Genomic DNA, 15,413 nt, shown 5'->3' with positions numbered 1-15,413 from the left:
AACTATTTGAACAGAACCTACCATTCCTTTGTGTGTGAGATGTAAACAGAATCCACAGAACTAATGGAGCGAGCTCTAACATCCTTCTCTAGTTAATTCTCTGACGTGTATGTTGGTATTTGGAGGGGCTTTTCCTGGGTTCACAGTTGGATTTGTGCAGGAACACCTGCTGTGATGAAACTGAATTGGAATGCTCTGGGAACATGGACAGGTTAGATGACATGAGGAATTATGTAGAAACAGCCTGCTTCAGTCATTCTGATTCCAGTTGCAGAAAGCCATGAGAGCAAAAAGCATGCAAATAAGTTTTGAAGATAGACACTCAAATTTAATAATAAATGTAAAAAGCTAGCGGAATGCAGGTATTGGACTAGAAGAGGACTTTGCCATAATTTTTTGAAGCCCACTGGAAAGAAGGTCATTTATTATTACCTTTGTAAAGACACTTGAGAAATGAAATATTCAGAACGATGACTGAGAGGGAAAATGGTTGAATCATAAGGGCCATTTTTTGAGCAAAGTTCACTGTTAATGTTAATTCTGATTTTGATATTTCACAAAAACATGTTATTTTGGTGAGAGGACATTATTACCCTGTAGTGGATTTTATTTCATATTTTAGGGAGGTCCCAAGTATATTTTCTTATGCACATTCCGCTAGAGAATGGAAATATTGAGTAAGAACAGTGTGAATTTTAAGACTAAATAACCTCAACATTGCTGAGAACTGGTGTGCCTGGGGGCAGAGTGGCTTGTCTGAGATCCTAGAGACTGTGCAGAAGCTGTTCCAGTTCATTGGGTCAAAAATCCACTATTTGCGAAAAGCTAAATACGGATTTGCACGATTGACCATAATGGCTTCAATTTTGAAAGATAGTGGTATCAGAGAGCACTTCCAGTTGGTGGGATAATTTGAGATTCGTCTATGCTCAGATGGCTAAAATATCGTGCTACTTTTGCTACTTCATCACCCCATTTTAAAAATAGGGAGCTGGGGGCAGGGAGGCCTGTTGAGAAGGTGAAGGAATGTCAATTGGAGAGTAAATCACAGTAACCCTGTGAAGCCACTCCTTAGTTAACTACCGCCTGAAGGTTAACTGTTCTTTAGAAGCCGGTCAGCGTGGAGAAGCCGAATTGGGGGTTTCTGGTGTGTGTGTGAGTGCGTATGTGTGTGTGTGCACACGTGTGTGTAAGATGAAGGAAGAGGAGAACTGGTGAACAGGAAAAAAGGTGTGGAAAACAGAAAGCCAGCGGTAAATCCTAAAACTTGGAGTACTGGGGAAGATTTGACTCTTTTAAACTGTACTGCTCACTTAAAAATAGTAAAATTATACCATTATTCTTTCAGTATAGGAGGAGATAAAAATACAGTTTTTCTAAATTGGAAAATTTGCTGTAATCTTGCTGCTAATGACTGATTTCTTCCAACACTTGCAAGGCAGTTTTTGCTCCGATAGGTTGATAAAGGAAACAAAATCAAGAACATATTGGAAGTTCTCAGAGAAAATTACAGTTTAGGTATATGTTGGGGGTGGATAGTTAGACATTTTAATTGAAATAAAACAGTTTTATACTAATAAGGGATCACTGTGGGTGTACATTTGTAGTACATCTGCTCTTGAGCATTTAAGTAGGGTTAAATGTATGTTAATGCTTTTGCAAGAAAATTATTTTTGATAATATCCGTCTAAGGAAACTGGCTTAGGAAATTGGTGTTTTAAACAATAGAGATATTATACTTGCATTTAAGGAATGAATCAGGATTCTTTGTACTGCTTTAAAAATTTCAAAGAGTTGAGAGTTTTTTGGTGTGTTCCTCTCCAGTGGAAAGGAAAGTTAACAGGAATTAACACAACAGATGAATTAGCAAGAATTAATACAAGCTTACACATCTGGAGAATGACCGCAGTCTGCTGTGTATACCTCCACACACCATTTTTAATGACCTGCTGCTGCTAAGTCGCTTCAGTCATGTCCGACTCTGTGTGACCCCATAGACAGCAGCCTACCAGGCTCCCCTGTCCCTGGGATTCTCCAGGCAAGAACACTGGAGTGGGTTGCCATTTCCTTCTTCAATGCATGAAAGTGAAAAGTGAAAGGGAAGTTGCTCAGTCGTGTCTGACTCTTAGCGACCCCATGGACTGCAGCCTTCCAGGCTCCTCCGTCCGTGGGATTTTCCAGGCAAGAGTACTGGAGTGGGGTGCCACCTACTTTTGATTTTATGGAAGACTGCTAATGATTTATTCTCTCCAATTGAAAATAACTTTTTCTTTCAGATAGGTTGGAAATATCTCAGTTGGCCTCTCTCACTGTTTGATTTAGATAATGCCTATGATAGAAGATTAGTGTCAAATGCTACATAGTTGCCAACTCAGAACATTTTTCATTGTGAACCAGCACTCACTATGATGGCTTAAATAGTGTATTAATCTTGAGGATTAATAGATCCGTCACATTTTAGAATAGGAAGGATTCTTATCAATAAGGCAGAGCACAGGCTCTCATTGTAGTAGTGGGGGGTGTTCATTACAACTGTGGACTCTCTGGCTCCATCGCAAATCTGCTGAATCAAAGTTTGTGGGCGTGGGGCTTGGAAATGTGTTTTGAACAAGCTCTCCCAGGAAACATGGTTCACCCTGCAGTCGAACAATGGCTGGAGTCATTTATGGCTTTATTTCATGGACATGGAAACAGGCACAGGGAGGGGAAGGTGACTGTTTTCATAGGAATCGCAACTTCGTCTTCTGACACTAACCAATGGATGATATTATTTTCTAGAATGCCCCGTGACCTCATATCAGGGTAGTCCCATCTATCTCTAGGCACAGAATTGCAAGAGTTTTTTGTTGGTGGTGGTGGTGTGGAGGGTTCTAAGCCTTCATTTATTTATTTTTATTATTATTGTATATTTTTGGCCACACCCCAAGGCATGTGGGATCCTGGTTCCCCAACCAGATATCTAACCCATGCTCTCTTCACTGTGGAAGCTCAGAGTCTTAACCACTGGACCAATAGGGATGTCTTGGAAGAGGTTTAAATTTAGCCCTAATTTCTACCTGCATCAGCACCTCATATGGCTTCAAAACTATGTTCAGCTCAGCTTGACTGCATGCGTGTACATGAGTCTGTGTGTGTACACTTATTTTTTGAAAGATACTTATTACCACTGTACCTGCATGTTCAGAGTAATAATAATAATAATAATACAAAGTTTACAGGGGCTTATAGAGAACTCAGTTTAATGAGAAGAGTCGAGCGTGTCAAGTGCTTATTCTGTCCTCGCCGTTTTAATGGCGCCCATTTTCCCCCGGAACTTCCTTGAGCGAGTCTGAATTATAGCCAGCACACTTCTTTCCTCCTCAAACCCTGAACTGTGATTAATAGGAAGAGGCACTTGTCAAAAGGGTTGGAATTGGCAAACCGTGATACTGGTGCGTGTGGCCGTAGGGATAGGTCTGCATCCACTTTACTCCATTATGTTATTTAACTTCCGAATTCAACAATTTGTCTTTTGCTCTCTACTTAAAAGATGATGGCCATATAAGCTGCTGTTAACCGTATCAGCAGGGTGGAATATTAAATCCCTTCAAGCGAAACCACAACTTTCTTTGAGGATTTAGCCACACAGTAGAAAAAGCACCCCAGTGAAGCTGTTGAGAAATAAAGGGCGCTGTTCGCAGCTCTCCCTTTGCCTCAGAGAGATGGATTACTTTTGGGTTTAACTGAAACATCCTTTTTGTGTTTATTGTATTAATGAAATTTTTAGGGTCCATGAGAATGAGAGAGATTATGGTTCAGTGTTTGGAATAATGTAGCTTGATGAACCTTATTTATTTTAATGGGAAACTCGTTTTCTTTGATTTGCAGCTTCAAAAAGTGAATCTTTTGGAAATGAAAGTGCACTAATTTAGTTATACTGTATGGAAACAAAAATGTAGAAAGTTAGAATTTGCATAAGTGAAGACCTCGATGATTTCAGATTATAGTGTGGTGGAGGTTAAGGAATAAGAGGCCATAGAATTTGTAAAAACAAATTCAGTCTAACCACTTAATGGCATGTGCAAGTAATTTGCCAATTAAATATTTCTAGTATCTGAAAGATCTTCAAAGTAAAGAGTGGAGGTTCTTAATCTTTCTTAATTTCATACGTTCAGAAACATAATAGAAAATTACTTAGTTTTTCATCACTTTTCATTCAAAATTTTAATATGTGAGCTAAAAGAAAGATGAATTTTAAGTGTTTGAGGAAAATCATTGCTTTTTGAGAAATATATAAACTATGATATTTCCAATCACACTATGCCTGATTTTCTTTGTATCATTTGTAAATATTTGGTGCCCAGATAACAATCTTCATTATAATTAAGACTTTAGATTTTGAAACTTTACCATTTTAATGGTTACCTACTATGTTTAGAACATTGTACTGGGCACACTTAGCTACAAAGCAACCCTTGAGGTATTTTATTCTGTTTTATACATTGAGAGAATGGAGTTAGAGAAAGTAATTTGCCTAATATGACTCATTAGTGAGAAGCAGATTTGAGGGCTCCAGGTTTTTAAAAACAACCTTTTTTTTTTTTTTTTTTTTTTGAGATATAGTGCACCCATCTAAAGTGTATTATTCCATGTTTTTTAGTCTATACACATATTTGTGCAACTGTAAGTTTTAGAATATTTTCACCACCCCAACAAGAAACGCTGTTCCTTAGCAATCCTCACACCCCATCCTGGACATTGCATATAAATGGAGTCATACATGTGGTCTTTTATAACTGGTTTTTATGTTCTCAAGGTTCATCCATGTTGTAGCTTGGAATAGAACTGTTTTCCTTTTTATTTATCACATTGTTGCTGGATATACCACATTTTCTTCATCCATCTTTCAGTTACGGACATTCTGGTTGTTTCCACTTTTTGGCTGTTGTGAATAATGCTGCTGTCGTGCACAGGTTTTTATGTGAACATGCGTTTTCACTACTGTTGGACATATGCCTAGGGGTGGAGTTGCTGAGTCACTCAGTAGTCAGTCGCTCAGTCATGTCTGACTCTCTGACCCCATGGACTGTAGCCCACAAGGCTCCTCTGTCCATGGGATTTCCCAGGCCAGAATACTGGAGTGGGTAGCCATTTCCTTTTCCAGGGGATCTTCCCAGTCCAGGGATTGAACCCGGGTCTCCTGTACTGCGGGCAGATTCTTTTACCGTCTGAGCCATGAGGGAAGCTCTGGGTCACTTGGTAATTGTGTTTAACTTTCTGAAGAACTGCCAGGCTCTTTTCTGAAGTGACTGTGCCGTTTTGCATTCCCACTGTCAATGGATGTGGATTTCAGGTTTCTTTACGTCCTCACCAACACTTGCTGCTGGTGGGGGTGAAGTGGTATCTGATTGTGATGGTGGTTTGGTGGTTTAGTCACTAAGTCAGGTCTGACTCTTGTGACCCCATGGTGTAGCCTGCCAGGCTCCTCTGCCCATGGGATTCTCCAGGCAGGAATACTGGAGTGAGTTGCCATTCCCTTCTCCAATCTCATTGTGATATCTCATTTTATTTGCATTTCCTTAATGGCTAATGCGGAGAAGGCAATGGCACCCCACTCCAGTACTCTCGCCTGGAAAATCCCATGGATGGAGGAGCCTGGTGGGCTGTAGTCCATGGGGTCGCTGAGGGTCAGACACGACTGAGCGACTTCACTTTTACTTTTCACTCTCATGCATTGGAGAAGGAAATGGCAACCTACTCCAGTGTTCTTGCCTGGAGAATCCCAGGGACGGGGGAGCCTGGTGGGCTGCCGTCTATGGGGTGGCACAGAGTCGGACACGACTGAAGTGACTTAGCAGTAATGGCTAATGATGTTGACCATCTTGTCATGTGCTTATTGGCCATTTGTCTTTGGAAAAATGTCTACTCAAATCCTCTGCCCATGTAAAAAATTGGATGAATCGTCTTTTTATTATTTGAGTTGCAAGAGTTCTTTATGTTATTCCAGAGTTCTTTATCAGATACATGATTTGCAACATTTTTCTCCCATTCTGCATTCTGATTTTTCACTTTGTCGATGGTATCCTTTGGAGTAGAAAAGTTTTAAATTTTGAAGAAGTCCAATTTATATATTATTGTCTTTTGTTGCTTGTGTTTTTAATATTATATCTAAGAAACTGTTTTCTAATGCAGAGTCACAAAGATTTATGCCTATGTTTTCCTTTGAGAGCTTCACAGTTTTAGCTCTTAGGTCTTTGGGCCTCCCATGTGGTGCTGGTGGTAAAGAGCCTGACTGCCGATGCAGGAGACAAGAGATGCTGGTTTGATCCCTGGGTTGGGAAGATCCCCTGGAGAAGGGAATGGCAACCCACTCCATTATTCTTGCTTGGAGAATTCCATGGACAGAGGAGTCTGACTGGCTACACTCCATAGGGTTGCAAAGAGTCGAACATTACTGAAGTGACTTAGCGTACATGCATTTAGGTCTTTGCTCCATCTTTGAGTTAGTTTCTATATATGATGTGAGGTAGTTTCCACCTTCTTCCGTGTGTGGATATCCAGTTGTCTTGGCAGCTTTTGTTGAAAAGACATCTCTTTCCATATTGAATCGTCACCCTTGTTGGAAATTAATTGACCATAAATATAAAGGTTTATTTCTTGACTCTCAATTGTATTCCACTTGTCTTACATTCTAAGTCACTTCAGTTGTGTCCAACTCTTCACATCCCCTTGGGCTGTAGCCCACCAGGCTCCTCTGTCCATGGGATTCTCCAGATGAGAATACTGGAGTGAGTTGCCAATTCCTTTTCCAATTTGTCTCATATGTTTATCTTTATGCCAGTACCACATAGTCTTGATTACAGTGGCTTTGAGGTAAATTTGAAATACAACTTTGTCCTTCTTTCTTGTTTTGGTTATTCCGGGCCCCTTGAATTTCTATGTGAATTTTAGAATTTGCTTGTCAGTTTCTAGAAAGACAGTAGCTGGAATTTTGATAAGGATTACACTGAATCTATCACTTTGTGGAGTATCATCATCTGAAGAGTATTAAGTCCTCCTGGCTATAGACTGTCTTTCCATTTATTTACGTCTTTCAACAGTGTTTTATAGCTTTTAGAGTATAGGTTTTGCATGTCTTTTGTTAATTTTTTTCCTAAGTATTTTATTCCTTTTAAGGCTATTGTAAATTGAATTGTTTTCTTAATTTCTTTTTGGGGTTGCTTACTTCCAGTGCATAGAAATGTACATTTGATTTTTGTACATTGATCTTGTATCCTCCAACAATGCTGGGCTTATTAGTTCAAAGAGTTTTTTAGTGGATTCCTTAGGACCTTGAATATGAAGTCATGTCATCTATGACCCAGCTTTTAAAAATCACAGCTCTTTTTTTCACTACAATCATACTGTATATCCTGGGAAACATATTGAGGGGAATCGGTTGAGTTTTTGAGATTATATTTAGGAAAGAAGTGATTATCACTTTGTAATTGTCTTTATGATCTTAAAAAAAAAATGCAGCAGACTTTTAGGCTAGAAACATTTGTGTTGGAAGCAAAGTCCCCCAAAATAAACTCAAAGGCTCTTTAAGCTTATTTGGTAAAGTCTTGCTTTAAATAATATCATCATTGTTTGGTGGTATAATGGGAACTCTAGACCTTCCAAACATAGTTTGTTTGGCCTATATTGCAATAACAACGATTATACTTTAAGAGATAAGCATTCTAATTTGTTTTTACTTTCAGAAGGAGTGACTGAGCTGAGAAAACTATGACTTTAAATATCCAAAATATAGATCTAATATTTAGATATTTATATTTCAATTATAATTCACTTCACTTCTGATTTCATTTTATTTCACTTCTAATTTAGTTTTGCTTCTTTGCCTATATGGGCTCAACCTGGGGGTAAGATTTTTAAGACCTTGTACTTTGGGGAGAGACCACCTAGTTTTTTTAAGTTAGTAATGAATCTGCCAAGTAATGTTATTTGAAAGCCATTAGCTGGTGTGTTATGAATTACAGTCATCTGTATGTATGTATGTATGTATGTATATATGTATTTATTTCACTGAACCAAATACGAAACCAAAAAGCATAAAATATTTTCCCTTTTCCTTTCCAGAACTACAAGTTAGGATGATAGGTTTAGAAAGCTCAAATGGTAAAGGTTTAATGATAGGAATGGTCCTAAGATAGCCTGCTAGAGTCTTTCAAGGTAAAGCTCATGAAATTTTCCATGAAAGCAAGAGTGCAGAGCAGAATTTGAAAATCATTTTGGTTTTTAGTTTCTCATTTTCCAGCTATATGATGGAGGGGGTACCGTTACCTCTCAATGCCTCATCAAGGCATGGGGAAATCTTAATCAAATGTTAAATGAAAAACTGATTTGAGTCTCCTAAAAGGAGAAAAGAATATTAACCAGGGATGATATTACAGTGTCTTCCAAAGTGAGGAAGGACTTTCAGAACTCAGTGTGACCCTTGGGCTTTTCAGTATTCCTATTCATAAATGCACAGGAAAATGTCAAGGCCAAGAAAACCAATACCCCAGAGTGACTTATTGGAACAGGATGAAGTATTCAAATACTTAGTTATCTATAAAATATTTTCAGAGAAAAAGTGTGAGTTTTCCCAACTGACAAGATTTAATACCTTAATTTCTTAAGAGTTGATTAGCCTTGAAAATGACTATAGAAACCTTGCTACTTTTCCTTTGTCCACAGTCCTTCCTCCCTCTTGCATGTATCATTTGGTTTGTTTAACTAGAATTTGGTAATCTTAACAATATTTTAGTACAAAACCTCTGTTAGGTAAGTTTGGAGAGCGAAAAAGAAATTTTGTAGAGATTGTACCAAATAATAAAAAACTCCAGGTCTTTTTTCTTTTTTTCCTGCAGCATTCCATGACCAACTGCTCTTCCCATAGTGACCTTTTCTTCACCACAAATGTTGCATCAAGTTCTTAGAATTTTAAAAATAATACCTGCTGTTGGCAAGTGATGCCAGCATCTATTAAGTGCCTCAGCCAGGATCTGTCCTGTCTAAGTGACACTAGCTGGCTTTGATCCTCAGTATTCCGATTGGACCCTTAATTCACCTCAAAAGAAAGGAATCCTTCTTCATGCTGTTGCTCTTTACTGAGAAACTCCCTCACAGATTCATCTGAATAAATCCTCCACAACTTTTAGGACCAGATCAAGTTTCATCTTCTCCAGGAAGCCTTTTCTCTCCCACTTTGTAAATGCATCCGTCCTTAAACTTGTGTTTCCTTGCTGCGAGGAACCCTGGCCCTTTAGCCCTTAATTCAGCATGGTGTTTGGATGTGCTGTTCAGTTATTTCTCGTGGATTGGCCTTGGAGTCAGCACTGTGTCTTCTCCGGCCCTCCTCCACCCCGCAGGACCTGGCACAGTGCTCCCCTGGGCGTGCCGGCTGATGGCTGGCATTCTTAAAGTGGCCAGCATGTTAGAACAGAGAAGAACTGAAGATGGACACCGTTCTCAGGCCCGTGTAGTTCGGACACTGTTCAGCTCCAGGCAACACTGGCCACAAAGGCCAGGACGTGAATGTTGTTCACCGGTTTGTACGACCTGCCTGTCTCCGGGGTCTCCAAGTGGTCGGTGTGTACACTGTCTTACATTAGCTCTTCCGAAAAATCTTTCCTACCTCCTTCCTTTCATATCTTTGGTCCGTTGCAGTCCAGGGTTTTAAACCCTTCTATAGCCTGTTAGGACAATGTTTTTCAAAATGAGGTTCTGGACCCTTAAATTAGAAAAACATGGTGGTGGTTCAGTCACTAAGTCATGTCTGACTCTTTGCGACCCCAGGGACTGTAGCCCGCCAGGCTCCTCTGTCCATGGAATTTCTCAGGCAAGAATACTGGGTTGCCATTTCCTTCTCCAGAGGACCTTCCTGACCTAGGTATCAAACCCAGGGTCTGTATTGTAGGCAGATTCTTTACTGCTGAGCTACTAGGGAAGTCCTAGAAAAATGTAGGATGTTAATTAAAATGCAGCTTCGTTAGTCCACTTGTATCAGCCTAGGCGAGGGGCTGAAGACTTCTATAAGCAAGACTGATAATTCTTGTGTGTGTGTGTGTGTGTGTGTGTGTGTGTGGAGGGGGGTGTCAATCCCTAAGTCATGTCCAACTCATTATGACCCCATGGACTGTAGCCCGCCAGGCCCTTCTGTCCATGGGTTTATCCAGGCAAGAATACTGGAGTGGGTTGCCGTTTCCTTCTGTAGCAGATCTTCCTAGACCAGGGATTGAACCCACATCTCCTGCATTGGCAGGCAGATTCTTTACCACTGAGCCGCCAGGAAAGCCCAGTTAACAATCTTTATGCACTTCACTAAAATCTTAGGATATGATTGATGAAGTGACTTCAGTAGGGTGGAAACTGTAGTGTCTCAAAAGGTTAATACCACTGTCCTCAGCCTGCTACACTGTTGTAAACCTTTTCTTCTTTAGTTAAATTCAGCCACAACTTAGTATTTATTTGCTCTATGCCCACCATGGTGCAGGCATGGGGGAGAACCAGACTGGAAAAATATAGTCTTTGTTAATAATTTATGTCAGTTCAGTTGCTCAGTCGTGTCCAACTCTTTGTGACCCCATGAACTGCAGCACACCAAGCCTCCCTGTCCATCACCAATTGCCGGAGTCTACCCAAACCCATGTCCATTGAGTCGGTGATACCATCCAACCATCTCATCCTCTGTGGTCCCCTTCTTCTCCCACCTTCAGTCTTTCCCAGCATCAGGGTCTTTTCAAATGAGTCAGCTCTTCACATCAGGTGGCCAAAGTATTGGAGTTTCAGCTTCAGCATCAGTCCTTCCAATGAATACCCAGGACTGATCTGCTTTAGGATGTACTGGTTGAATCTCCTTGCAGTCCAAGGGACTCTCAAGAGTCTTCTCCAACACCACAGTTCAAAAGCATCAATTCTTTGGCACTCAGCTTTCTTTATAGTCCAACTCTCACATCCATACATGACTACTGGAAAAACCATAGCCTTGACTAGACAGACCTTTGTTGGCAAAGTAATGTCTGCTTTTTTAATATGCTGTCTAGGTTGGTCATAACTTTCCTTCCAAGGAGTAATTGTCTTTTAATTTCATGGCTGCGATCACCATCTGCAGTGATTTTGGAGCCCCCAAAAATAAAGTCAGCCACTGTTTCCATATCTGTTTGCCATGAAGTGATGGGACCAGATGCCATGATCTTAGTTTTCTGAATGTTGAGCTTTAAGCCAACTTTTTCACTCTCCTCTGTGTAGAAAGGTGTTAATAATCTATGTAGAAAGAAAAGATAGATAACAAATGTATATTCACACAGACCTAACTGCATACTTATGCATACTATATAGACCTATCTTTTTGAAAACACATCAGTAGTTCAGATCTGTAGGATAGACAGTTTGTAGAGATAACATGTCTCAAAGATCACATTTAGCTCTAAACTTCAGGGGGATGAGATTTCAGTTCTTCAGGCAGACATTTGCATAAGAGAGACAGACTCCCACGGAATAGTGGAGAAAGCTCTGTACTTAGGGTTCAGAGTTCACAGCTTTGAATTCAAGTCAGAGCTCTAGTAAGCAGTAAATGATAGTTACTTATAGGAAAAATAAGATTGTTGGTTAGCGTGAGATGCATTTTATTTATTTATTTTAATTAATTTATTTTTTAATTGAAGGCTAATTGCTTTACAGAATTTTGTTTTCTGTCAAACATCAACATGAATCAGCCATAGGTGTGCATATGGAGAGAGTAACATGGAAACTTCACATTACGCTATATAAAATAGACAGCCAGTGGGAATTTGCTGTAAGTCTCAGGGAACTCAAACAGGGGCTCTGTATCAACCTAGAGGGGTGGGATGGGGAAGGAGATGGGAGGGCAGTTCAAGAGGGAGGGGACATATGAGATGCATTTTAAATTCATTTACTAAGTTTTGAGTAACCTAAATTTATTTAATTTATACTTCTATAGCATATACGGAGAAGGCAATGGTACCCCACTCCAGTACACTTGCCTGGGAAATCCCATGGATGGAGGAGCCTGGTGGGCTGCAGTCCATGGGGTCGCTAAGAGTCGGACACGACTGAGCGACTTCACTTTCACTTTTCCCTTTCATGCATTGGAGAAGGAAATGGCAACCCACTCCAGTGTTCTTGCCTGGAGAATCCCAGGGACGGGGGAGCCTGGTGGGCTGCCGTCTATGGGGTTGCACAGAGTCGGACACGACTGAAGTGACTTAGCATAGCATAGCGTAGCATATAAATATTAAAATGGATTTTTAAAAATGCCTTAGCTTTATATGGCAATGTCAGGTTAATATCTTCTGTTACTTTTTTTTGTATTAACACATTTAATTTGCATGTGTTTAACCTAAAACACATTTTTGCTACATTTAATTGATTTGACTATCCAGCTGATACACCCTTTTTATAACATGTCTGCTTTTGTAAATGTCTCTCATCTTGCTCATGCTGGCAGGAGATATGGAGGGTGATTTTCCTCATCACTGCCAGGGAAGTTCCTGTTGCTCTTTGTAATAGTTTGCTGGGGTTGCCGTAAAAGTGCCACAGGCTGGGTGGCTTAAACAACTGAAATTAATTTCTTACACTTCTAGAGGCAAGAGTTCAAGGTCATGGTTGTTGGCATGATGGGTGTCTTTTGAGGCCTCTCTCCTTGTAAATGATAGTCCTCTCCTTGTGTTTTCCTCTGCATGGTCTTCCTCTGCATGTCCGTGTCCTAACCTGTTTTTCTTAATAAGGATGGAAGTCATGTTATATTACGCCACCACCTCATTTCCCTGGTGGCTCAGATGGTAAAAAATCTGCAGTGCAGGTGACCTGGATTTGACCCCTGGGTCAGAAAGATCCCCTGGAGAAGGGAATGGCTACCAACTCCAGTATTCTTGCCTGGAGACTCCCATGGACAGAGGAGTCTATGAGCTACAGTCCACGGGGTCACAAAGTAGTCACTTTTAAGGTTCTAGGGGCTGTGACTTCAACAATACAAAAACAGCACAGCACACAGATCTCATGTCCTGTCAGCTCTGAAGTCTTCTGTTGCTGCTGCTGCTAAGTCGCTTCAGTCGTGTCCGACTCTGTGCGACCCTTTGGACAGCAGCCCACCAGGCTCCCCCGTCCCTGGGATTCTCCAGGCAAGAACACTGGAGTGGGCTGCCATTTCCTTCTCCAGTGCATGAAAGTGAAAAGTGAAAGTGAAGTCACTCAGTCGTATCCGGCTCTTCGCGACCCCATGGACTGCAGCCTACCAGGCTCCTCTGTCCATGGGATTTTCCAGGCAAGAGTACTGGAGTGGGGTGCCATTGAAGTCTTCTGTTACGGCACACAAAACTCTCCTCATGAGCTTGGCTTTTCAGCTGTATCACTAACCTCCTCAAGGTCTGCAGTGCTGGACTTTTTTGTTCTCCAGAGACATCATTTCTTTATGACTTTTACTTATTTTCCATCCGCCCATGATTCTAGTTAATATCTTTCATTACTTCCTATAGGACATTGAGGGAGAGATCAAGAAAAGGAAGGACCTCATTTTTGATAGTTATCCTATGATTATTTCATTGACCATTATTTTATCAAAATGGTTGGCAGAAAGGACTCCGGCTTGGCAGAAAAGTGGTCAAAAAGTCATTTTTGTTTGTATATTTCTCTAAAATTTTATTATAGTATATAAACATTTTTTATAGATTAACAATGTAGATTAAAAGATTTTAATAGATTTTATAGATTAAAAGGTTTCTTTCTTTTGGTCACATCAAAGACACTTGCTCCTTGGAAGAAAAGCTATGACCAACCTAGACAGCATATTAAAAAGCAGAGACATTACTTTGCTGACAAAGGTCTGTCTAGTCAAAGCTATAGTTTTTTCAGTAGTTATGTATGAATGTGAGAGTTGGACCATAAAGAAAGCTGGGCACCAAAGAATTGATGCTTTTGAACTGTGGTGTTGGAGAAGACTCTTGAGAGTCACTTGGACTGCAAGGAGATCCAACCAGTCCATCCTAAAGGAAATCAGTGCTGAGTGTTCATTCGAAGGACTCATGCTGAAGCTGAAGCTTCAATACTTTGGCCACCTGATGTGAAGAACTGACTCATTTGAAAAGACCCTGATGCGAAGAACTGACTCATTTGAAAAGACCCTGATGCTGGGAAAGACTGAAGACAGGAGGAGAAGGGGATGACAGAGGATGAGATGGGTGGATGGCATCACTGACTCGATGGACATGAGTTTGAGCAAGCTCTGGGAGCCGATGATGGACAGGGAAGCCGGGCACGCTGTAGTCCATGGGGTCACAAAGAGTCAGACACGGCTGAGCTACTGACCTGAACTGACTGAATGTAGGATCTGCCTGGACAAGGGATCATACCCATGTCTCTGCACTGGCAGGCAGATTCTTTACCACTGAGCCACCAGTGGCTCAATTCTTAAATCTCAATTCTAGTTTCACTTCATTTTCTTATGTCCTGGCTCTCTCTCTTTTCCTCTGTCTCTCTCTCTTTTTTTCTTCCTAGAGAAACGGAATAAATGCAAAGAAATTGAGGGTTACGTTTAAAAAGTTTTTATTTTATTGTCCTCATCAGGGCCAGCCTGAGGTTTTCTGCCATCTTTTATAAAATTTATGCCCGGCATAATTCTGATTTTTACTGCCTCCTGAGTGCAAATACACACCCAATCTTATGCTGATGGTAGCAGCAGTGTTTCTTCATGGCAAGACTTACAAACTCTCTGGAAACTTTAAAAGCATGGAATAAAAACTTGTGGGTGTAAGGGGGGTTGGAAGTAGGAAATTTGGGGGAATCAGTGGAAATACATGCCAAAGTTTTTGGCACCCTTTAGAGAACTCAAGAATTTACTTCTTTTTTTCTTTTTGAAAATCGTTGCAAAGGGGAAGAAAAACAAGGTAGCAGGCACAGTTTGCTCATAAAAGTGAGCAGGTTTGGTAGATATATTTAAAGATGTGAAGGCCAGGACAAATCCAGTTATGTAATTTGCGTCCCTGTACCCTCCAAGCATACACTCTTGTTGGAAGGTGGGGAGACTAGTAAATAACATGAAGCTTTAGAAAAGTAGGGGTTTTTTTTTTTTTTGGTATCATTTTTTCTGTTCTCTGCCAGTCCTCTTACAGTTTTAAGTTTTTTTATTTATAAGTATTAGCTGCTCAGTTTTGTCTTAATTCTTTGCTACCCCCATGGATTGTAACCCGCCAGGCTCTTCTGTCCATGGAATTCTCCAGGCAAAATATTGGAGTAGGTTGCCATTTCCTTCTCCCGACCCAGGGATGGAACCTGGGTCTCCTGCGTTGCAGGCAGATTCTTTGCGGTCTGAGCTACTGGGAAAACCCCATCAGATCAGATCAGACCAGTCGCTCAGTCGTGTCCGACTCTTTGTGACCCCATGAATCGCAGCA

The 15,413-nt window shown here is 40.6% G+C and overlaps 1 protein-coding gene across 10 annotated transcripts in view; it reads left to right on the top strand.

Annotated features, from left to right (window-relative positions):
- SLC25A13 (solute carrier family 25 member 13) overlaps positions 1 to 15,413 on the top strand; it is a 228,434-nt gene that overhangs the window by 104,228 nt on the left and 108,793 nt on the right. The gene's annotated exons all lie outside the window — the stretch shown is intronic.

This window comes from Bubalus kerabau, chromosome 8, assembly GCF_029407905.1.
Source record: "Bubalus kerabau isolate K-KA32 ecotype Philippines breed swamp buffalo chromosome 8, PCC_UOA_SB_1v2, whole genome shotgun sequence".
Classification (NCBI taxonomy): domain Eukaryota; kingdom Metazoa; phylum Chordata; class Mammalia; order Artiodactyla; family Bovidae; genus Bubalus; species Bubalus kerabau.
This window is presented reverse-complemented; position numbering and strand designations above follow the sequence as displayed.